The 24950-nt window shown below is 35.4% G+C and overlaps 1 protein-coding gene across 1 annotated transcript in view; it reads left to right on the top strand.

Annotated features, from left to right (window-relative positions):
• LOC111054651 overlaps positions 1–24950 on the top strand; it is a 96292-nt gene that overhangs the window by 47022 nt on the left and 24320 nt on the right. The window contains exon 2 of the mRNA XM_039429028.1: positions 2262–2456. The gene's annotated coding sequence lies outside the window, so the exon portion shown is untranslated. The remainder of the gene's footprint in view (positions 1–2261; positions 2457–24950) is intronic.

Here is a 24950-nt window from a genome sequence, read left to right as displayed (position 1 = left end):
TGAGCTGACAGTATGAAGAGAATCTCATTACAGTGCATATAATATATTTGTATTTTTATGTACTAGTGTCTTGAAAATTATGTTTATGCAGATAATATCATATCTATACAATAATTGTATGTATATACTGTATGTGTTTGTTGTACTGTACAGTATATAGTGTAGTAAAGTATATATAGGCTGTAGGATGGGCCGGCCAGCACTCTTCAATTTCTATGAAGTCATTTCTTGAATAAAATTACTCCATTCGACACCAAGGTTGTTGGTTGGAAGTTTGGAGTGGCTGCACTGAGATTCACTTTAAACTGTCAGCATCGTTTGAACGGGAAGCATTGATGTTATTTAAAAGGAATACTGACTGTCAAAAGTAAATCTCACTATAGAGGTGACACAAGATCACAACTGAGAGCAAGTTACAGGTGGGAGTGGCGCTTCTCTCTCTGTCACTCTCTCCTACTCACCTCTTCTCACTCTATTTTTAGTGTGTTCTCTCTTTGATTTGAGTTGTGTGCAGTAGAGAAAGTGTCTTTACACGTACTGAGATCATTCCATCTGTAGATATACCATTCAAAACTGAATGAGTCCGTACTCACTTTATACTCACGATTCAAATTCTTGAATGTTTCTAAATCCTTGAGTATTTATATGAAAAGACTTTGCAAAATCATAATGCTACTATTATATTGCCCACTGGGACTTCAATATAAGATAACTTTTCAAGCGGTTTGGTCCAAAACGAAGGTTGGCGTTTCTATAAGTGCAGACTTTTTTCAAATGTCGAGATAAAAATTACGTTATTTGTTTTAAATTGTAAAATTTGAAGTGGAGATTTGATTGTTGGTGGACTTTGGTTTGAACTGTTTGAACTGAAGTGCTTAAGACGGCAGATTTCAGTCAAGTTTCTATAAATGCAAACTTTTATTCAAATGTCGTGATAAAAATCACGTTATTTGTTTTGAATTGTGAAATTTGAAGTGGAGATTTGATTGTTGATGGACTTTGGTTTGAACTGTTTGAACTGAAGTGCTTAAGACGGCAGATTTCAGTCAAGTTTCTATAAGTGCAGACTTTTATTCAAATGTGGTGATAAAAATTACGTTATTTGTTTTAAATTGTGAAATTTGAAGTGGAGATTTGATTGTTGATGGACTTTGGTTTGAACTGTTTGAACTGAAGTGCTCAAGACGGCAGATTTCATTCAAGTTTCTATAAGTGCAGACTTTTATTCAAATGTCGTGATAAAAATTACGTTATTTGCTCTAAATTGTGAAATTTGAAGTGGAGATTTGATTGTTGATGGACTTTGGTTTGAACTGAAGTGCTTAAGACGGCAGATTTCAGTCAAGTTTCTATAATTGCAGACTTTTATTCAAATGTCGTGATAAAAATTACGTTATTTGTTTTAAATTTTGAAATTTGAAGTGGAGATTTGATTGTTGATGAACTTTGGTTTGAACTGTTTGAACTGAAGTGCTTAAGACGGCAGATTTCAGTCAAGTTTCTATAAGTGCAGACTTTTATTCAAATGTCGTGATAAAAATTACGTTATTTGTTTTAAATTGTGAAATTTGAAGTGGAGATTTGATTGTTGATGGACTTTGGTTTGAACTGTTTGAACCGAAGTGCTCAAGACGGCAGATTTCAGTCAAGTTTCTATAAGTGCAGACTCTTATTCAAATGTCGTGATAAAAATTACGTTATTTGTTTTCAATTCTGAAAATTGAAGTGGAGATTTGATTGTTGATGGACTTTGGTTTGAACTGTTTGAACTGAAGTGCTTAAGACGGCAGATTTCAGTCAAGTTTCTATAAGTGCAGACTTTTATTCAAATGTCGTGATAAAAATTACGTTATTTGTTTTAAATTGTGAAATTTGAAGTGGATATTTGATTGTTGATGGACTTTGGTTTGAACTGTTTTGACTGAAGTGCTTAAGACGGCCGATTTCAGTCAAAACAATCGACACTGTGGAGTATTCAGAGTGTAGAATATGTAATAACATTCTATATTCTCTGGGAGTATTATTTAATTAGTTCAACCGCATAATGTGTTGGAAATGGAACACTTCAATAATTCAATTTAAGTTATATACAACTGAAACCAATTTGATATTGTACTTGTTACTTTTTTCAACAATATTGAGTCTTTATAAAAGCTATTCATCTCAAGACATTTCTCTCACTCGTCTTCCAATAACATGATTATGTAGCCTGAATACAGTATTTGGGAAATTAAATACATTTTTCTTTTTGTTTGTTACAGGTACATACATTGAAGCCAAATCCTGTTCTGGACATAGTTTAACAAGAAAGCTTTCATTCATGGTGACTTAAAAGTTGACTAGTTTTCATTTCGTAGTGATTAGTAGTGACAGTGGATTAGATTTTACCAGATGATGTCGACAACGAGAAAATTTCTACCGGTTACAACATTGGAAACGGATATTTTCAGTACTGGGTAAGTCAAAATTCAATGTCTCATTTGTTATAAGGTGGTTCATTTTGAGTGGTTCATTCACCAGCTGGATCAATTCAGTTTAAGCTTTCACTGTGCATACGGCCTTTAAAGAATAATAACTTCAGTTACAGTATAAGTTAGCATTAATAAAAAAAAGATTCCATCTAGTATCGTATCCTCCCTGGTAATATTATCAGTGAACAAAAATTTCAAAGTTGTTTCCGGAGTGCAGAAGGTATAGGTTCCAATCTGGCAAGAATTGAAACGGCAAAAGTATTTTGTTGCAGCAAAAGCAAGAAGGCAAGTTAGTAAAGGTTGATTGATTGGCTGACTCTTCTGCCCAAGTCCAAGGTCCCGATCGAGTCACGTTCTGCATCTCATCTCCTCGTAGCCAACCAAGAAGAAGAAGAAGGTGAAGAAGATGGAGGACAACAACAACAAGAGGATGAAGAAGATGGAGAAATACAAGAGGATGAGGTAGAAAAAGAAGAAGGAGAAGAAAAAGAAGAAGAACCAGATGAAGAGGGTTGAAGAGGAAGGAGGAGGAGATGTCGGGGAAAAGGAAGAAGAAGAAGAGGATGAAGAAGAAGAAAAGAAGGAGAAGAAGAAAAACAACAACAACAAGAGGATGAAGAAGATGGAGGAAAACAAGAAGATGAGGAAGAAAAAGAAGAGAAGGAAGAGGAACCTGATGACGAGAGTTGAAGAGGAAGGAGGGGAAGATGTCGGGGAAGAAAAAGAAGAAGTGGAAGAAGAGAAAGAAAAGAGAAAATGAGAAGAGAGAAAGAGGAAAAATCGAAAGAAGAAGAGAAAGAAAAAAAGAGGAACCATATGAAGACGATTGAAGAGGAAAGAGGAGAAGGTGACTGGAGAAGATGACGGGAAGAAGAAGAAAATTAAGGAGAAGAAGAAGAAGACGAAAAGGAGGATGATGATGAAGAAAAAGAATCAGCAAATGTTTCGGGTCAAAGCACACGGCTGGGGTTGAAAAGTGAACAGTTTCAGTGAGCCTGCCTCTTGTAATGCATGATGGATCGACGCCAACTTGGAAATCATTATTTTCACAGTGATTTACTTAATCAGTCATCTCTCTTTTTCCAGTGCCAACACTCTGAAAATAATATTTTTTCTGGCTATAGTTCGTCTTGACCATGAACTAATTCTTGAAGATTATGTTCATCGTAGAACGCTTTTTGCATCACATACGTTTCTTGATAGAAACGTGATGCAGAATACGTTTTAGCATTAATAACTTCAAACTACCAACATTGTATGAATGAGCAGTATTGGAGTTATTTGTAAGGAAATCTTACAGTTCGGAGATCTCACTTGAGTAACATAGAATTTGTACCATCGCGTGGTTATTATGGAGATCCCAAAAAACAAGATAAATTTATCTCTTTTCACCCAAGGTGTAAATAAGTGAAATTTGCTTGTTTATAGTAAAATTTACTTTGAACTGTAAGCATTCTTTCATTAAAGACAACAACGTTTCCAAATCAATAATGTAAGTAATACCAGTGAGTATGGAATACTATAGCCTACTATTTCTATACTCACTGTGTAATACAGTCTGAAGTAATTCTAGATGAAGTTATAACTTGCATTATGGTTTGTGAATAATCATTCTGCTGTACTAACACTTAATTGGAAAACATTTCCTTTAGGCCAGTTTCACACGGCAGAGACCTCGCTCCTGGAATATCATATTACGGAAGATCATATTTCATATTTTGCAGCTCTCCTGTACTTTCACATGGGGATCTTACGAATAGGCCGACAGATCTAACAACTATGCCGACGTTTGCTCAAACCTATGACTCATCACTTTTTCTCAAAGTCTAACTTCCTTAAAAATATAGATAGAAGATTTCTGATTTCGGATTTGGATTCAGCGACCCCAAATTCTTTAAAGCGTAAGTCCCATTTTCAAAAATACCTGAAAACAAGGGAGTTATAGCTGTTTTTAATATAGCTTTCCATTATCATATGATTATATAGTACATACTAAGATAATAATACTCCTGCCTCACAGGGACAGGCAAAGGTTTTAAGAAGTTTTTGAACACCTGAAAAGTTTATACATAAACATTTTTAACTTTTAAAAGTTCTAGTTTTCCAAAAAAATATTGAACTATGGAAAGATGAATCCAAATATGAAATCATAAATCATCTCCACTCATCACCCAATAAAATGGGAAACCCAATAATAGGAGGAAAAGGAATGTTGTACAGTAAAATTCACTGAATTTCAATTGTCATTCAACAATCCAATTTATCAGGTTCAAATCGTTGAATATCACTTTAAATCCCCAGCAATTATTGACTATTTCTTTTTACAATCGGAAAAATCTATTATGAACATACAGTATAAACATTGTGCTGATCTGAATCGATCTATGGTAATAATAGGAATTGAAAGAATAGAAAATGTCATGGCATTCCAAGTAGTGATATCTGTGTATTAGAACTGCTGAGTTGATAATGCATACTGAAAAAAAGTCATGAATAGCTCAGACCAGCCTGGCGACTTTGATGCTTTTGAAACCGGAATCTTGTTTTATTTTTATTAAAGAATGATACGGAATGAAAACCATGTATCATAGTACAAAGCTTTGTATCATGAGTAAGATTGACAATCATGGCTTGTCGATTTTAGTTGCTGACCTAAATCCTCATTCCTCAGTCATAGAACTATGGACCAAGCGCGAGCATTTGCCTTTTATGTGATATACCGTCGACACAAACTTATGAAATTTATGAAAAGCTTGATAGCTTGAATAGTGATCTGATATTTGTTACACGTTTTTATTCTAAGACATAATATGTCTTAGACTAATTTTTAATGTTTCTTCAATCGGCAGGAAAACTTTGGTTTTTCAAAGTTATCTTACTTCCTTATTTTGGGGTATTTTCAGAAATCAAGATAAATAACCTACCAAATTTCCTACACGAATACAGTGTAAGTTGTATTATAATAGCTAGAGTACTTACGTACTGTATAGTACAGTACCTGTTCGTTTTTACCGTATAATTATATGATAATAGAAAGCTTTATTAAAAACAGCCATAACTTCCTTGTTTTCGGATATTTTCGAAAACGGGACTTACGCTTTAAAGAATTTGGGGTCGCTGAATCCAAATCCGAAATCAGAAATCTTCTATCTATATTTTTAAGAAAGTTAGACTTTGAGAAAAAAGTGATGAGTCATACTTTGTGGAACCGTCGGCATAGTTGTTAGATCTTGCCTCTGCTTGCCTCGAGGGGAAAAGACGTGACAAAACGAGGTTCCTGGATAGGAGTCACCATGTGAAAGACACGATTTGACTCAATGTACTTCGACAAAAAAACGAGAACACTGTTCAGTGTTCAAGTTGCACGTCTCCTATCGTGTGAAAGAGGCCTTATAGAAGCTAGTTTCTATCGATCAGTTTCTAGGTGAGGAGTAGTCGATTATTCTACAATATTTGTGTATATTTCTACATTGTTTTCAATAATAATGACTCTTCAGAATACACTTCCATTCATTCATAGCTCAAATTTGAAGTTCAAGGTGTACAATTCCTTCGGTGATATCCTAAATATATTAAAATCCTCTCAAGGAATTATAATGTCAACAAAAACACCAACTTGTCACTTTGTCTCAACCATTAAAGGTCGCTTCTAAACGTTTTCAGAACCTTCACATTCTCAGGAACTTCTGCATTTACATTGAGTTTATCTATTTTACATTTTCGAAATTTGCATTTCAAACGGTAAACGGAATCGTGTTTATCTTGATATTGGTGGTTGGGGCGAACTCCCCAATACACGTCACGTTGAGTCCTACATGTTTTATATCTTCAGTAATTGACATGTATTGAAAATGATGCTTGAAGCTCAATGCATCGTTGTCCAGTTTCAATAATAATTGGATAAAAGACTTGTAGCTTTTGTGAGATTCACTTAAAACTGTCTGCATTTCTCATGAATTATATCAATGCTTCCTATTCAACCAATAATGATGGAAGTTTGAAGTGAGTCTCACTATAGAATCCTGTTAGAACTTCAAGAAAATTCCTCCACTTGTCAATTATTTAGATTGTATCCTCAGATCTCCTACACGTTAACATTACGTTGAAGTTTCAATACATAGGTTATTCATTTTTTATCATTTCTATTGCCCATTTTCCGTTCCTCTTTTAAGTAACTTTCCTTGTTTATTTTATGGTTTGGATGCACCTCCTTCCTTCTGTAATAAGCGTTGAGTGATGCATTTCTATTACAATTTCACGCTTTTTCTCTCTTAAAATGTAGATTTAAGTGAGAAGGTGACCTGTAGGTACTCTGTAGAAAAATAGAACTCTGTGAGAAGTGGGATAATTGGGGAGACACTGTCAGGATGTCAGTGTAATGATGTATAATGTTCGCTGTATAACTAACGGAAATCATACGACATCTCAACTTAAGTTATTATAAAAATTGAATGTTCAATAACTTTTCTTACTGTGAAATCATTCCAAAATAATAAAAAAACAATTAGCTTAACTTTCAGCATTTATTGGATGGGTAGCGTTAGTCTTAATTATATGGAGTATGCAGCCTGTTTAAAATGAAACGCACTGTGTAGTGATCTTATTTAGACATTACTCAATCTTATACTCGAAAACTCTTGTGAACCATTCATTACAAAATTGACGACTAGACAAAATAACAGTATTTTCCAAAGCAAAGTTCAAGACCAGCTTTTCAATGGATTTCTGTCCTGCTGTGAAGAAGGGGAAACCATCGCTTTGTATGAGAGATCACACAAGTAATCTTCATTCTGCCATTGTTTGAACATTCCCATAAAAACCAATAATACTATCTGTTGGTCAGCAGAGCATGAAATCGTTTGAAAGCTGGGCTTGAACGGCACAGGTGCATGTGAGTTCAGGCTCAGGTCCATTTTTAAGTCCAGGTCCAGGTTGAGGTCCAGAACAAGGTTCAGGTTCAAGTTCTGGTTCAGGTCCAGGTTCAGGTTCAGGTTCAGGTCCAAGTCCAAATCCAGGGCTCAGTACCCGGTTCAGGTTTACGTATATGGTGGATTTGAATATACTTATACTTTCAAGGAGAGATTGATTTCTCATTTTTACCAGAATCTCGCGGATTCACATAATTATAATATTGCACCGACGTCGGCCTACTCTCTGCTACCCCAGTTCAAATGTGACGCCATGACTTCTTAAAATTAAGGTCCATCTGTCTCTTGTCATCTACAATGTATAATCTACGCACTTTCTAAGGGCTCAGCAGAGGCAAAGTATCGCTAGATTAGCTGACTATTGTTATAACATTTGACTCTAACAGCCAGTATTAGTTTAATGTGGAGAGATGATATTTAAGATCCACATTAAACTGTCATAATTCCTTATGAATGAAACTCATCATGTCCAAAGCTCCGCCAATTTATGTAGATGCATAACAATATAATTATCTATTGTTATTATATTACAAATTACTTTTTCATATCATATACTTTCAATAATTATTTTCTTAGTCTATATTATGTAAATTCATCTATAATTTTTCTGTATTGTAAGCTATTGTATATAAGTGTATAAGCCAGTATATATTGTAATCTACATAAATAAAGTTCTCAATCAATCAATCAATCAATCAATCACAATGCTTACAGTAAGAAGCTTACAATTTTGGCGCCATTATTCACTAATAAGATCAATGCTTCTCATTCAAACAATGCTGTCAGTTTATAGTGAGCCGCACTGTAGGTGAAAGGAGCCGAACAGAACACAGATTATTTGATGTTTTTTGGCATTTGGGTCGTGAAATGTGGAGCAGTCAATAGATGCTAAGTAAACAGACTGGAATGACTCAGTCATGACTGACTTACCCTGACTGAGTGACTGCCCAATAGTTCATCAATCGGTTCACGGATGAATCCGATGAATTCGTATTTCGAAGACAATGGACCAGTTTCACGCATCATTTATGATACAAGCGGCGTGAAATTTTTATTGTTGTCTTGGCTTTGTTCGGAGAGCTTACATTGTAGAGGATTGTTTGGCAAACGGCAAACTGACGTTCCTCTCCTTCCTGGATTGTTGGAAGAATGCGCAGGGCAGGATAAGAATGTGCTTGAATTTTAACTATGAATTTTGAATATGCATGTCTCAAGAAAAAATATGAAGTGTAGTCCATTTTCTATCTTTAATTTACAGCATAAGAATGTGGAGTTTAATCTATTAATCCTTAATATTGAATTGAATAGAATCTGCATGTTATAAAATGTTGATAAAAATTCATTTGAAATGTATGAATTCAGGGCTACTTTCTTGTATTTATAAAATAGAATTACTAAACAAGAATACAAATTGTAACATTTTTTAATATTTTATTAATTTTAAAGGGTACTATAATTCTATTTTATAAATAAAAAATTCACTTATTTATCGGTTAGAGTAAACAATACACTAGTCGGAAAAGAAAAACAGGCTATTGCCCAAAACTTCTAATTTTGTCTTAAATTGTCCAAATATTATATAGGTTTTTCATAAATTGAATAATTTAATAATGCATATGAGTATACTTGAAGGGGACATTAAACCACTTATCCACTCATCTCTTTACAAATTTGTATTTGAAAATGATCACCTTAATTTCGTCGTCTTCTTCATCTTTCACTATAATCTCCCACAACAGGCCTTGGAAAAATGCTGTTACACCAATAGGAGGAAACACTTATCATTTCCGACATTCCTGCTCTAACTCTGGCGGCTTCCCTAGACAGCCGTTGCAAAACGCTTTTACCGTTCAACTACCGAAATAACTGGAAATAATATCGATATCACTGATAAATCGATACCGTCAACATCGAGATACAGTATTACTGGAAAAATACTATCGAAGATACCAGCGGTTTACGATTTTCACACCTTGTTTTTCGCACTACGCTTCTTCTGAATATTTCTTGACTTTTTCCTTTCCTTTTTTTTCAGACACCTTTTTATTTTCCTCCTTCTCCCACTGTCATCCTGTCCTCTCACTCTTCTTCCTCTGTCTTCCTTCATCATCTTTTCCTCTTGCTCCTTCATTTATTTACTAGTAGCTATGTGAACAGTAGACCTCGCGCAGTTATAAACCACAGCCTCCTCTTATACTGTCCATCAGAGTAAATACTGTCTGTATGTCCTGTTGAGGACATATCGGTGTGAAAACGGCTAATGGCTGATGGGGTTGGTGTATCAAAAATGCAAACATCAAAAGCTAACCTCCTTCAAGACATACTGGTCAGCCCGAGTTCAAAGCAAAGAAAGGTCGAGAGACAATACTATGTTATTTTAGTTATTAATTGCATGCGCTATTGCATGCAATCAATAGTTCATTTAATAGTGCATAAAAATTGCATTCAATGAGGCATGTAATTAATAGTCCACACAGCAGCTGATTTTTACCAAGTTACATTGAGATATTGAATTGCATGCGTCATGGCATGCGATTTATAATTTATTCACTGGACAGCTGATTTATGATGAATGATCTGATTTTTACTCTAATATTGGCGTATGAAGGAGGCTCCTTTTCCTTTTATATTAACCTTGAAATTCAAAATTTCCAAAAACCTTGTATATACGTCGACGCGCAATTTAAAAAGGAGCATAGCCTACCTGTCAAATTTCATGAAAATCTATTGCTGCGTTTCGCCGTAAATGCGGAACATATAAACATTTAAATATAAAGAGAAATGCAAAACCGTTGACTTGAATCTTAGACCTCACTTCGCTCGGTTAATAAGAGCAAACAATACAATAGTAGGAAAAGAAAAAACAGACTATTGCCCAAAACTTCTTCAATTTCCTGATTTTGTCTTAAATTGTTCAAATATTATGTAGGTTATGTTCATTTCAATTTATACACCAAATCATCAATCTGAATATAGAAATCAGAATTAAATAAACAATTTCAAATTTAGATAGATTGATAATGAAACTTCCGTAAAAACATGAAACAAACTACAAAATACTTCTTATAATAAAATATAATTCTATAATAATAAAACAGCACTTTATTTCTCCCTTTTTCATCTTCATTATCAAAGAGTATTGAAGAGCGTAAATTGTATATGAAAAGTGAGAGTGACATAAGCAACTTTTTGATTTGGACAGTATATAGTATAAATTAGAAATGGGAAAGTTTTGGGCATGAGCCTGTTGTGCCTTTCCTCATGTTAAGTATGTGTACACAATGTGATAAATAAATAAATAAATTATTCTTCCATATTTGTAATTTCTCTTCCAATGAATTCTTTTTTATAAATTTCCTAATTTTCTCCAAATTAAACATTACGATACCTGATTTTCAACCGTCTTGATAAGCTGAGAAAAACGTATATCACGAGCTGTGATATTTGATTTGATAATATTAGGTCGCTTTCCAAAATATTTCGGTCTTTTTAGTTTTGACCATTGAGGGGTTCTTTCATGTCCTCCTCCACTTGAGAATATCGAAATTTTTGAGTTAGAAGCTGATCCTTATTGAACACAAAAACTCATAAATCTGTAAGAAATCTCAATGTAAGTTCAGAGATGTTTGACCACGTTAGTGATGGTTGAAGGTAAGAAAATGTTTTTTCCGAAATTTAAGTGAAAAGTGTAAATTTAAAGTATTGTGCTCACTATAACCTTAGTGTCCGTTTTCCCATTAGGGAACTTTGGACTATATACGGCGAGGTGGAACTACCCTTGGGTCTCCCCACCATTCAAAGCCATACGCTAATAATAATATCAAGGAATTTAAGGGAATTTGTAATCAAGTGTATCTGAAAATATATATTGAAATAGAGAGATCTGAGAGCTTCATTTCTGCTTGTAAACGAAAATAAAACTCCCCAGAGGATTTTCCACTAGTAACAGTCGAAGATATAGTTGATCAAAACCTGAAAATCCTCAAAATTTGGGGGAAAAGAAGAGTGCAATGCTGCTGTTAGTACCCAGTCGTCTCTAAGAATTGAATCCGCCCCTGCATCTTCTACTTCATCTCTCTTCTTCTTTCCTCAAGGAGGAATTTCTCTCCTTTGCCAACACCATTCCCGAAGCAGTGGACCGTGTTCCGCTCTCCACTCACTATTGTTGTGCATTTGTACTACAATGCTGTACTAGCACAATGTTGCAGACGTAGTACAGTTGTATTGTTGATTTTACAGTTGATAAACGGTATGAAGTGCTATTTTTACAGCGCGGGAAAGTTCGGCTTCCGGAATCATTTCTGAAGGATTGCAGTATGGAAAAACGTTTCTATTCAAATTAGTCTACGGGAAATGCGTTGGTAGATTTCAGATTTCACCATGAAAAATGTACTGAGAGATTGTATATTATCTGATTTCAATGCAGCACTCCATGAAAAGATGATGTACGTCAAGATAATATCAGCTGTGCTAATAGTGAAGTTGTGTTTCTTCTCTATCAAAATTTTGCAAAATTACTCAAAAATTTCTAATTTTTAGAGATTCGAGTGAAATATTTTTGTTTTTAATCAGTTTTTAAATATCAAAATTTTTAGTTTAGTCATTAGTTTTGAAGTGGAAATTGGACTTTTTGGAGTGAAAGTGAAATCTTAACCTTTCTTTTTTGAAACATTTATTTGTAAAAATTGGGAGAAGACAGTTTTGGGTTATGCCTGTTGTCTTCTCCCAATCATATTATATTTATTATAATTATGATCTGTAGTTGCCAATGAAATAAATAAATAATCTTGTAGAAAACAGACTATCATGTATGGAAAATAATATTTTCCTATTTTCTATTTGCTACCGGAAATACTTTGAAGAATTTCACACTCATACATTGCACTTAATTTCTCAAATAAAGCTTCTCTGATGATCGATTATTTGATTTGACCGGTGTATTTCGAATAAATTGATTGTATGGGAGGACATGATGCGGTATTTCTCCATGATAAAAATACATGATAGTATATAAATGTATATAGTATATACATGATATATATAAAATACATACATCTATATAGTGAATACCACTGTATATATTCTACTTTTTACATGATTAGTAACCAGGTTTCACGGCAAAATCCACCACATGCTCAGGTGCAGGTACGCATTGTTATTGTATTTTTATTGCAAGGCAATAACTATTAGTACATAGTACAGGCAATAACCTGGGTGCTGATCATGTAAAGTGAAATATAGTTGTATTTACAATATTAATGTATTTTTCGTTTAATAATAGTATATTTTAAGCGTTCTAATATTTGATTACTGCTCCAATTTTTCATTTGAATCAGTCCAAAATATGAATTAATTACTACCTCAACAGTCTTGAAGTCACCCATAGCTAACAGCGCGGATTTAACTATTTAAGAGGCCTATTTCGTTGCAGAGACGTTCTGTTAGGTATTGCCCCGCCAATAGATAACAGCGCGCAGTAGTGGGGTTTTGAGAGAGCTGCCTATCCAATAGAAATCGAGGGGTGTGGCCTCCCCCCTCCACCCCCCCAGCCCCAGTCGGCCATTTTGGCCCCGCCCCCAGCCAATAGGAATGAAGGGGCGTGGCCACGCCCCCCTCCACCCCCCCTGCCCTAGTCAGCCATTCCCCCTCCACCCCCCCTGCCCTAGTCAGCCATTTTGGTACTGCCCCCTCCACCCCCCCAGCCCCAGTCGGCCATTTTGGCCCCGCCCCCAGCCAATAGGAAGCAAGGGCGTGTTCAAAATGGCGTCGTGCCCCCACCACCCCAACCAATAGGAAGAGGCCATTGTAGCAGGTGTCCATCTCCCCTACCCCAGCATGGGTGTGTTCAAAATGGCGTCCCCCTTCCATAGTGCCCCCACCAATAGGAAGCAGGTGTCCCCAACGGTTCCCCAGCGGCGGCCATCTTTGTTGTAGCAGGTGTTAACTGACATCTGCTGCCCCAGTTAACACCTGCTTAATTTGCATATTAAAAATATCCCCACATTTAAAATCTTTAAAATCTCTCAAACTATTACTAATCTATTTCCCAGTCATATTTTTTTCTTTTTTTTCCTGCATCACTTGGTCGCCTATCACTGAACATTCTTTTCAAAAACAACTCTTGCACCTGATCAGAATTCAAATTATGTTGTACAGCTTCACTCATGTCAAAGATGTACCTCTTTTTTACATATTGTGCAATCAAATAGTATGAAATGAGGAGAAGGAGGAGAAGGAGGAGAAGTAGGAGAAAAAGGAGAAGGAAGTGAAGGTGAGAGGGAGGAGGAGGATAGAAAGGTTTAAGGAAGTAGAATGAAAGAAAGTAAGATTAGAGGTAAATGATAGATGGAATAAATAAATAAATAGATTTGTAAGCTGAAAGGAACGGTTGCAAAGAGATGCTGTACAGTAGTAGGTGCTGGAGCATAACCTAGCCTAGGTGTTCTTCAGATGCTAGCAGCATGCCTATGCCGGCTCAATAACGGTGCCACTGTCTTTTTACGAGGCAAAACCGTGGCTGCTGACAGAGTTCGTCTCACAACTCGGACTCATTTCATCAGGGCTATGCCCTCCCTCTAAACATGAGATTCACTTCAGACTGTTAGCATTTATTTATTTATTTTTAAATTAGATTTATTCATTTATTGAAGCTTCAATTTCATCTTTAGTGTATAACTTCAGGTACAAAAGTAAGTAAAAAACGGAAGCATTTGCATGATCAAGTCCGGCCTACAGCAGATCAAGTTCAACAGAAAAAGAAATTGGAAGCTTGAGGAACTTAGTTATGTGAATGGGAAGCGTCGCTGTTATTTAAAAGGAATGCTGAAATTTTGAGTTGAATTACATCAAACATCAAAGAAATAATCTTACTTACTTATAATATAAAAATAAATAATAATACAGTCGATCCTCTCTATAACGAACCTCCACTTAACGAAATCCTCTACACAACGAATTTTTTCCTTGTCTCATGACATTTTAGAGTTTTTGCTGCTTATTTACCTCTATTTAACGAATTTCGGACCTCTCAACAACAAAGTTTTCTCTTGACTTCAACATACAAAGTGTAGTGTGTATAGGAGCACATTTATGCAGGCAGACCCCGATCTGCTATGACTGTTGAGTTAGAAGAACAAGTTCTTAATGAAATTTATGAACATCCAGAGAAGAGCACAAGAGAATTGTCAGTGCAGTTTAATGTCCATCAATCTATATTTGGAGGAAACTAAAATAGCAACAATTACATCCATACCACCTCCAGAAAGTTCATACTCTATTGCCACGAGACTGAATTCCCTGTGCTGGTATTTGCCGATGGTTTTTAGTGAAACTTGTTTACCCAAACTTTTTAACAACCGTTTTATTTACCGACGAGGCACACTCTCCAAGAACAGCTATCGTTAACGTCAACAACCAACATATTTGGGCAACTGAGAATCCTCATTCCATCAATCCTAATCTTCCACAACATCAGTTTTCAGTAAACATTTGGGCAGGAATCATAGGAGATCATCTACTTCTGTTCGAGCTTCCTCCCAGGCTTAATGGCATAATCTACTAGTTTTTTGGTATAAGTTTAATGTCATTTAGATATGCTACTTTCATATAAAAAAACTTTTCATAAAAAACCGAATATTCTATTTGCAATCAGCTACAACTTATGAGTTATTAGTTCTCTCCTCATAAAACAGCAAATTTTTGTGGTGTAATGTACTACATAAGAATACATTTTATTCAACTTTCATTTAAATTTAGTTTACACAGCTTACATAATTCTTTTCAGAATTAAATTTTCTACAAGTTTTATTGCGAAAAATTATTTGTTTACTGGTCATTAAAGAAAGTTATTGGGCATCAAACGTAGAAGTCTGTGTTTTTCTACTTAGATTTTTTGCATATTTCAACTTTTTTCTCAAAAACTACTCACACTACAGCTTCCAGACTAGTTTTATTCAATTTTTCAGATATTTTTCCATACGAATCCAGCATAAGTTTTTAAAAAACTACTCCCCAAACAATTCAGCATCGGTGTATTTCACCAGAGGAACTGAATTCCGGGCGAAATCTTTCACCCTGTATAGCTCGCTAATGAAGCGTTTATGGATATATGTTTATATTAACTTTTTTTCTTATTTTTACCTCTACTATCACGTATTGAAATATTTTACCATAATTATGAATCACTCTGTATATAAAAGCGAAATGGCACTCACTCACTGATTGACTCACTCACTGACTCGCAGAACTAAAAATCTACCTGACCAAAAACGTTCAAATTTGGTAGGTATGTTCAGTTGGCCCTTTAGAGGTGCACTAAGAAATCTTTTGGCGATATTTTAACTCTAAGGGTGGTTTTTAAGGGTTTAAAGTTCTTTTTGTATATTCTTTTTATTCCAATACCTTAAAATTATAATTGAAATGTCCATACCATATGTTAATATAGAATTATAATCTAGAGAGAGTACCTCTTCGAAACAGTTGTTCTGGTAACTAAATTAAAAATTTTGTCAAGTTGGCACTAAGTTGAGTTGACTTTGTTAGGTTGGCACCAAGTTGAAGATTGAAATGCATTTATCCAGTACCTCCTAAATACCAATTTATCCAGTTAGCCAAAATTAGCGTTTTCTCAGCTTTTCTGCGTTTCCTCACCTTTTTCAAAAATTGATGGAAATATATTTAAAAAAATTCAGTACACAGGTTTAGCTGAGGTGGAAGAATTTTGTTCGCCAAAGATACGCCGATATAGTAACAGGTGTTTTTCGAGATCAAATTGACATAATACGTTCAAATTCGGTACAGAGGTCCCGCTGAGGTCTACATGCAGGCGAGTGAAGCGAGCCCGCTGATCTCATTTTTGGACAATCTAGTCGGGGGTCCAGAATTCGGTACAGAGGATCCGCTGAGGTCTACATGCAGGCGAACGAAGCGAGCCCGCTGATCTCATTTTTGGACGATCCAGTCGGGGGTCCAGCGAGCGAAGCGAGCCTGACGGCTAGTATAATGTATGTATATTCGCGTGACTCTAAACTTATTCTGCGTGCTGATATCACACATCGTCTTCCAATGAACTCTTGCTTATTCATCACACATGTATCAGCCAGCTCTAGGAATGTCGAACTGCCACCATTCGTTATAGCCTATATATATGCGTCCCATTGCACCAATGTTGACAGAGTTGGGTGGTACTAGCTGTAGGATATTGAAGCTTTTCTCGTATAACCAACTGGTCGTGATCTGCAATCATATTATGCATGCATTGAGAGCTGATGAAGGAGAAAAATTAGAGGAGGAGCAAATCAGGAATGGGAGTTTATGAAGGAATGATGCACGAGAAGAATAAAAGGAGCAGGAGGAGTGGGAATGAGAAGAATAGAAAGAGGCAAAACAGTAGAAGGATGGAAGAAAAAAGGAGACGAAGAAGAAGAAGGAGAAGAAGAGTACAGCGAAGAAGAAGAAGAAGAAGAATAAGAGGTAGAAAAAGATGAAGAAAAAGGAGAAGAAGAAGAAGAAGAAGAAGACAGTGAAAAGGACAACCAGAGGATGAAGAAAAAGAAAGAGGTGAAGAAGAAAAAGGAGGAGGAGAAGAAGAAGATGAAGAAGAAGAAGAAGAAGAAGAAGAAGAAGAAGAAGAAGAAGTAGAAGAAGACAGTGAAAAGGACAACCAGAGGATGAAGAAAAAGAAAGAGGTGAAGAAGAAAAAAGAGGAGGAGGAGGAGAAGAAGAAGAAGAAGAAGAAGAAGAGAAGAAGAAGAAGAAGAAGAAGAAGAGAAGAAGAAGAAGAAGAAGAAGACAGTGAAAAGGACAACCAGAGGATGAATAAAAAGAAAGAGGTGAAGAAGAAAAAGGAGGAGAAGAAGAAGAAGAAGGAGAAGAAGAAGAAGACAGTGAAAAGGACAACCAGAGGATGAAGAAAAAGAAAGAGGTGAAGAAGAAAAAGGAGAAGAAGAAGAAGAAGAAGAAGAAGAAGAAGAAGAAGAAGAAGAAGAAGAAGAAGAAGAAGAAGAGAAGAAGAAGAAGAAGAAGAAGAAGAAGAAGAGAAGAAGAAGAAGAGAAGAAGAAGAAGAAGAAGAATAACATTGGCAACAACAGAAGCAACAAGAATAACAAGAAGAAGAATGAGAAGAAGAAGAAGAGAAGAAGAAGAAGAAGAAGAAGAGAAACACAGACTTGTTGGAGAAAATTGCTGCCCTGAGTCCAACATTACACGATGAAAACCCCAACGGTCATCACGCTCTACGGAGAGTGAAAGAAAATAAAAGAAGAAGAAGATGAAGAAGAAGAAAGAGAAGGTGGTAGGGGAAAAGAACGCTGCAGTTGATAGTGAACACTTAGAATCAAGTGGAGATAGAAAAGGATGTACAAGACGAATGAAATCGAGGAGCAGAGAAAAAGAAATAGTTAGATAGATGAATACCTTTCAGACAAAAACTTGATACGGTAGTAGGATATAAGATTTGCTCGTCTAAATTGGGTGGGTACTCATTTTCCAATGAGAAAAAATATTATTCCAAATAAATACTGTTGTCTTCAGTTATGTCGTGCAGTGATGGATGTGTGGATGAGTAAAACTACTCTAATCAGTGAATAGAAAAGAAATTGAAGACCAAGAAGGATGAAAGGAAATTAAATTATGGTTGTCTAGGTGCAGCAATTTGTGTAGTAGACGGGAAAAATACAGAAAATGGGAATAGGAAAAGAAAAAATAATTCGAAGGAAAAAGACAGAGAAGATGAAGAATACAAGAAGAAGACATGAAAGTGAAGAAGAAGAAGATAAAGCAGGAGAAGACGATGGAGGAGACAAGAAAGTGTAGAAGGAGAAGATGAGACAGAAGAAGGTGAATAATACAAAAAAGTAGAGAAGGAGAGGATAAAGCTGGAGAAGACGGTGAAGAAGACAAGAAAGTCAAGGAGGAGACTATTAGACCGCAGGAGGAGGTGAAGAAGAAGAAGCTAAAGCAAGAAAAGACGATGAAGAAGACAAGAAAGTGTAGAAGGAGAAGATGAGACAGAAGAAGGCGAAGAATACCAAAAAGTGAAGAAGAAGGAGAGGATAAAGCTGCAGAAGACGGTGAAGAAGACAAGAAAGTCAAGTAGGAGAAAATTAGACCGAAGGAGGAGGTGGAGAAGAAGAAGAAGATAAAGCAGGAAAAGACAATGAAGAAGACAAGAATGTGTAGAAGGAGAAGATGAGACAGAATAAGGCGAAGAATACCAAACAGTGAAGAAGAAGGAGAGGATAAAGCTGCAGAAGACGGTGAAGAAGACAAGAAAGTCAAGTAGGAGAAAATAAGACCTAAGGAGGAGGTGAAGAAGAAGATAAAGCAGGAAAACACGATGGAGAGGACAAGAATGTGTGGAAGGAGAAGATGAGACAGAAGAAGACGAATAATACAAAAAAGTAAAGAAGAAGGAGAGGATAAAGCTGCAGAAGACGGTGAAGAAGACAAGAAAGTCAAGTAGGAGAAAATTAGACCGAAGGAGGAGGTGGAGAAGAAGAAGAAGAAGATAAAGCAGGAAAAGACGATGAAGAAGACAAGAATGTGTAGAAGGAGAAGATGAGACAGAATAAGGCGAAGAATACCAAACAGTGAAGAAGAAGGAGAGGATAAAGCTGCAGAAGACGGTGAAGAAGACAAGAAAGTCGAGTAGGAGAAAATTAGACCTAAGGAGAAGGTGAAGAAGAAGAAGATAAAGCAGGAAAACACGATGAAGAAGACAAGAATGTGTTGAAGGAGAAGATGAGACAGAATAAGGCGAAGAATACCAAAAAGTGAAGAAGAAGGAGAGGATAAAGCTGGAGAAGACGGTGAAGAAGACAGGAAAGTCAAGTAGGAGAAAACTAGACCGAAGGAGGAGGTGAAGAAGAAGAAGAAGAAGAAGAAAAAGAAGAAGAAAAAGAGGAGAATAGAAAGATGTCGACGAAGTCAAGTGCAAGAGAATATGAAGTACAAGAATGAAAACACAAGTGATAAGGATAATAAGGATAAAAATGATAAGAAGAAGGGGACAAAGATAGGGGACAGTAAATAGAATAAGAACAATGAGAAATAATGTGAAGTAGAAGAAGAAGAAGAAGAAGAAGAAAAAGAAAAAGAAAAAGAAAAAGAAAAAGAAGAGAATAGAAAGATGTCGACGAAGTCAAGTGCAAGAGAATATGAAGTACAAGAATGAATACACAAGTGATAAGGATAAAAATGATAAGAAGAAGGGGACAAAGATAGGGGACAAAAATAGGGGGCAAAGATAGGGGACAATAAATAAAATAAGAACAATGAGAAATAATTTGAAGAAGAAGAAGAAGAAGGAGAAAAAGAAGAGGAAAAGAATATGTCGACGAGAGAAGGAATGTGAGAGGTAGACGAAGTAAAAGTAAAAGAAGAGAAGAATAAAGGTGAAGAGCAAGAGAATACAAACAAAAATAAAAGTGACAAGGATACAAATAACAAGAACAAGAGGACGAAGATGGATGACAATGAATGAAAATAAGAACAATGAGAAATAATATGAATATAACCAAGATGATCGCAGACTGTACCTAGACCTACCTGCTCCTTAACGATCAATCATTGCATTAGCAGCAACCATCCCACTGTAAGATTCACTTTAAACTATCAGCTTTCCTCATAAATAACAGAACTGCTCCCCATCTAACCAATGCTGACAGTTCAAAGTTCATCTTACAATAATTTCTCATTTGACGAGCGCTTTTTGAGAAGCCGAAACATGTTTTTCATTGTACTCTATTGGGATGCTGCTCAAGTTCAAGCATTTTATGCACTAATGACTACCGCCATCACTCATCCACCAATCACAATGCACTATTTCCGACTGCCTCCTATTTCTAGTGAGACTCATTCCAAACTGTGTGCAGTGGGAAGCAATTATGAGCACAGTGCCGACCGTTTGAAGTAAGTCTCACTTTATAGCAACTCAGCTTACGAACCTCAAATTTAAACTCAATTAAACATGCGGGATATTGTGACGAGCTATGAAATACACAGTAATTGAGCAGCGTCTGTCTCTCTCCGACTATTATTTTAGCACCTATTGTTCTTTGGGAAAGATCATGTCGGATATATCGTTTTGTGGAGAAGATGAAGAGTCAAAAATGAAGAAAAATGTTCAAGTAGAAAGTTTACTTTCTTAATGCTGAATATTTTTGACTTTTATGTTTAGTTCCTGTTCTTCAAAGATGGATTAGATGATTATTTTCAAAAATGAAGAAGAGTGTCGAATAAGATAGCCTACTTTCTTGATTCTGAATATTTTTGACTTTTATTTATGTTTGGTTCCTGTTCTTCAAAGATGGATTAGATGATTATTTTCAAAAATGAAGAAAAATTTCATAGATGATAGCCTACTTTCTTGATGCTAAATATTTTTGACTTCTAGGTTTAGTTCTTGTTCTTCACATGGATTGAATGATTATTTCCAAAAATGAAGAGAAGTGTTAAAGAAAATAGCCCACTTTCTTGATGCTGAATATTTTTGACTTTTATTTATGTTAGGATCTTGTTCATCGAAGATGGATCAGATGATTATCCGAAGATGGATTCCATTAGTGAATTGGTAAATTTTCTTTACATGGACTAGGTGGGAAGTAAGAAGGATGGATGCTGGAACCATGGATTTGTGAAGATTAAAGGAATTTCATTTATTCATCACATTGTATACAGATACTTGACATGAGGAAAGGCTCAACGGGCTCATGCCCAAAACGGTTCCATTTCCAATTTATACTATGTACTTTCCGAACCAAAATGTAGGAAATTTCGATTTTCTTTGAAGGTTAACACTCTCATTGGCTGTTGTTGCTGCTGACATTGGCTGTTATCTCATTGACAAAGGAATTGCTGCTCTCTTATTGGTTTAGCTTGTGATTGGTTAGCTCCAGTTCCACTCAACTCTTATTGGCTAATGCTGTTATTACGATGTAATTGCTTCTCTATTATTGGTTGTACTCTCACTCACTCAACTCCTATTGGCTAGTGACATGACTAAGAAACACTGCTCTTTCTTTCATTGGTTAGCTTGTGATTGGTTACATTCTTTCTTGCTCAACTCTCATTGGCTGTCATTTCAACAGACAGAAATTGATGATTTCTTATTGGTTAGCTTGTGATTGGTTGAATTTTATCTCATTCAACCGATGTTTTATTTCAATTAAACCGCTTGTAAAGTAACACAATATTGCTGCTTCAGTGGCTTTTCAGCCATCAGCTTTTGCAAAAGTATTTAAATACATCGGATTATATAGGTAAAATGAATAAAATCAATTACGACTGTGTGAAAAAACTTTCATGACTATAAAGAAGGCTTTAAATTCAATCCCTCATAGCCAGTAACTGAATTTTCCTTGAGTATTTTTGATTCAAATATAGACCATTATTATTTTGATACAAATAATGAACACTTTCTACAATATCATCATCATCATCATCCATCATGGACTAGTCTTGTAAAGCCTGTTCCGGTGTCCACTGCTTCCTCGGTCTTCCGACATCTCTTTTCCCATTCAACTGCAACTTCCAAGCTTGTAGTGGAAGACGAGTTGGTGGCATACGGCGCAGGTGATTTGTCCACTTCAATCTGTATTTTTTAATGAATTCTGTTAGTGGTTGCACATTGCACTCACTTCGAATTGTTTCATTTCTAACGTGGTCTCGTCTTGAGTATCCTTGAATGCTGCGCAGAAACCTCTTAAAGCAAACCTATTGCTTTCAACAATATTTATGATTTAATTATAGAACATAATTATTATTCTGATACAAATAATGAGTACTCTCTACAGCATTTCTTATTTTAATATATAGAACATCATTATCAAAATACAAAAACACGAATAAGTTAGCGCAAATAATGAATACTTTCCAGCAAATGGGTGGGTGGTGAACATAACAGTCGCATGACCTAGACCAGAGAGATTTCAATTGTTTGGCAGAAATTGTGTCATTGTCGTGACACATCCCAGCCTGACTCATCAGGGGACACTAATGTCGCCTTAATGGCGTCCTCAATGTGACACCATATCTACGGTGCAATTCACTCCATTGTCAGCATTGACATATTCAGTTGCATGAGGAGCATTGTAAGGATTACTGACAGATTAAAGTGAAACTAACTATGGTGGGAAATTGTCAGCATTTCTGGAATGAGAAGCAATAATGTTGTTTATTAGAAATGCTGACATATTGAAGTGAAACAGACAACCGGGTCATCCCGAAATCCGTTTCCATAATGCATCATCTATCTTTGTTGGGGACAATCACAGAATCATCTCAATCTTAATTCATTCACAGTAAAGGCCATGATAGTACATGATCATGAAAACAATGTACGACAGATGCGTATAGCAGTCAGGAGGGGATATTGAGATGTACAATATTATAAAATTTAGTCGAAAACTATTTCATATTGAACGATAATATTATCATAATATTCATACAATCCGGAAGAGGAGGAAAACTTATTTTTGTTTAAATATTCAGAATAGTTTTGAAAATTTATTGAAATTCACCTTAGGCCTATCTACTGTATAATCATAGATAATATATTTTTATAGAGAAAAGATAGCTTAAGGCCACACACACACACACACACATCGATTTTTGTTCGTACGGTATTTTGCCGTCCTTATGAATTCTACTAAATTAAACAGATGATGTTTGTCAAGTTTTGTTTAATCTGTTAGAATTCATAAGGACGGAAAATATCTTACGAACAAAAATCGATGTGTGTATGCGGGGCTAAGGGGCTAGACTACAGTAACATAGCCTACTATTATCTAAAGTAAGCCGTGACAGTAACTATATTTCCCATAGCTACTGTAATATAGCTATATGTAGGTTAGACTATTGTATCAGAACAGAAAGACTACTTGGATCAGTTGTATCTGCTATAACGATTGATGGATTCGTAAGTTAATAAAATATAAGTGCATATTTACTATGTATCACTTGTCATCATGATACCTGAAAGTTTTGAAAGGCGAAATTTGTAGATTGTAAGTACGGTATCTAAGCAGCCAATGGTAGTTAACTTCAGTGCAGCATTGATTTGTTCTAGAGTGTGACACATTCTTGAAATCTTGTCAATCAATCATTAATTTATGGAGGAGTATCTTTCTTCCATAGAAAAGAGTTTAGTAAGTGTTTTTACAGATGTTTACAGTGTTTTGGCATTATTCTAATTCCAATTTATGAGTAATAATTATTATTCATTAAAATCCAAATTGAATGATGTAAATCACCCCGAAATTGTAAGTGATACTCGAAAGTCAATTCATCCTATCACCAGCTAACCGATAAGAATACAGTAGTAATTTGGTCCTCATGCCATATACCAGTAACCAATAAAACCAATATAATAATGTAACCAATATTGCATAATATAACCAATATAACAATAGCCAATGAATGTTGAGTAAGAACGGATAAAATCAATGTCAATTAAACCAAGCTAATGAATCCTCATTTAATAAACAATTATAGTTGAGAGTGAACCCCTTTAAATTTCATGAACTCATCTGTAATAAATTTCCGAAAAATTTCAACTAGAAGCTCTCATTTATCTCAAGAAGTAAAAGACTAATATTGTTAAAAAATTCACAGAAATCTATTCTACTTTTATAACTTGATACTGGGCTATTCAAATCAAACACTTTGAAAAATTTCATTATGGAGGGGATCTCAAAATCCTATTGGACAGCCTCAGCATATGGTGTATCGGAGCTCTTCAATGTTAATATATTATTATACTAGCAGGTAACCCGTGCTCCGCAAGGGTCGAATAAAACACTTCATTAACTGAAAACTTGATCAACCATACTGTAATCTTGAAGAATTGAAATAGGCCTATAACCATCCTCGGTAACAATTATTGCAGAATTTAGTGGTAAAATTTTTGCTAATCAATATGCAAAATTTCAAGTTGATCAGTCCAGTAGTTCAGACGTGTAGATGTGTCATTCGTGAATTCCCTATCTTGTACGTGTATAAGCCAGTTTTCCCTTCATTATATTATAGAAATAATATATTTATTACTTTATTCTATAATATTGTCTCAAATGTTACGATGGTTTTCCGCGAAGGTCCACGAATTGAGATGCTCTGGTCCGCTCGTTCCAATTAATGTTTCATTCCATAACGGTTGCGTCACACCTGCGAGCTGCGATCGGCTTAATTGCATAATACGAGGGCACATTAGTTATTTAATTGAGATGCTTTTACCATATCTAATTGTACGTTTCGGCGTGTTTCATTACGAACAAAGAGATTAGTTCTATGATTAACACACAATAACTATTATTGTGAAGTTAAAAATGAAATATCAATTGTGTTTCATCTGGAGATCAGAAGATAGATTGTTGTTCGCTTTTTGAATTTGAAAGCTATTAATTATTATCATTGGGTATCCGTAATAATTGTTGTCTAATTTTATTTGTTATTTCAAAGTAATTTGTTGAATCTTGATAGTACCCTGTTGCGAGTCTATAGATGAATAGCAAAGTAATTACATATTTTTATCTCATCTTAAAATGATGGTCAAAT

Source organism: Nilaparvata lugens, chromosome 5, assembly GCF_014356525.2.
Source record: "Nilaparvata lugens isolate BPH chromosome 5, ASM1435652v1, whole genome shotgun sequence".
NCBI classification, from domain to species: domain Eukaryota; kingdom Metazoa; phylum Arthropoda; class Insecta; order Hemiptera; family Delphacidae; genus Nilaparvata; species Nilaparvata lugens.
This window is presented reverse-complemented; position numbering and strand designations above follow the sequence as displayed.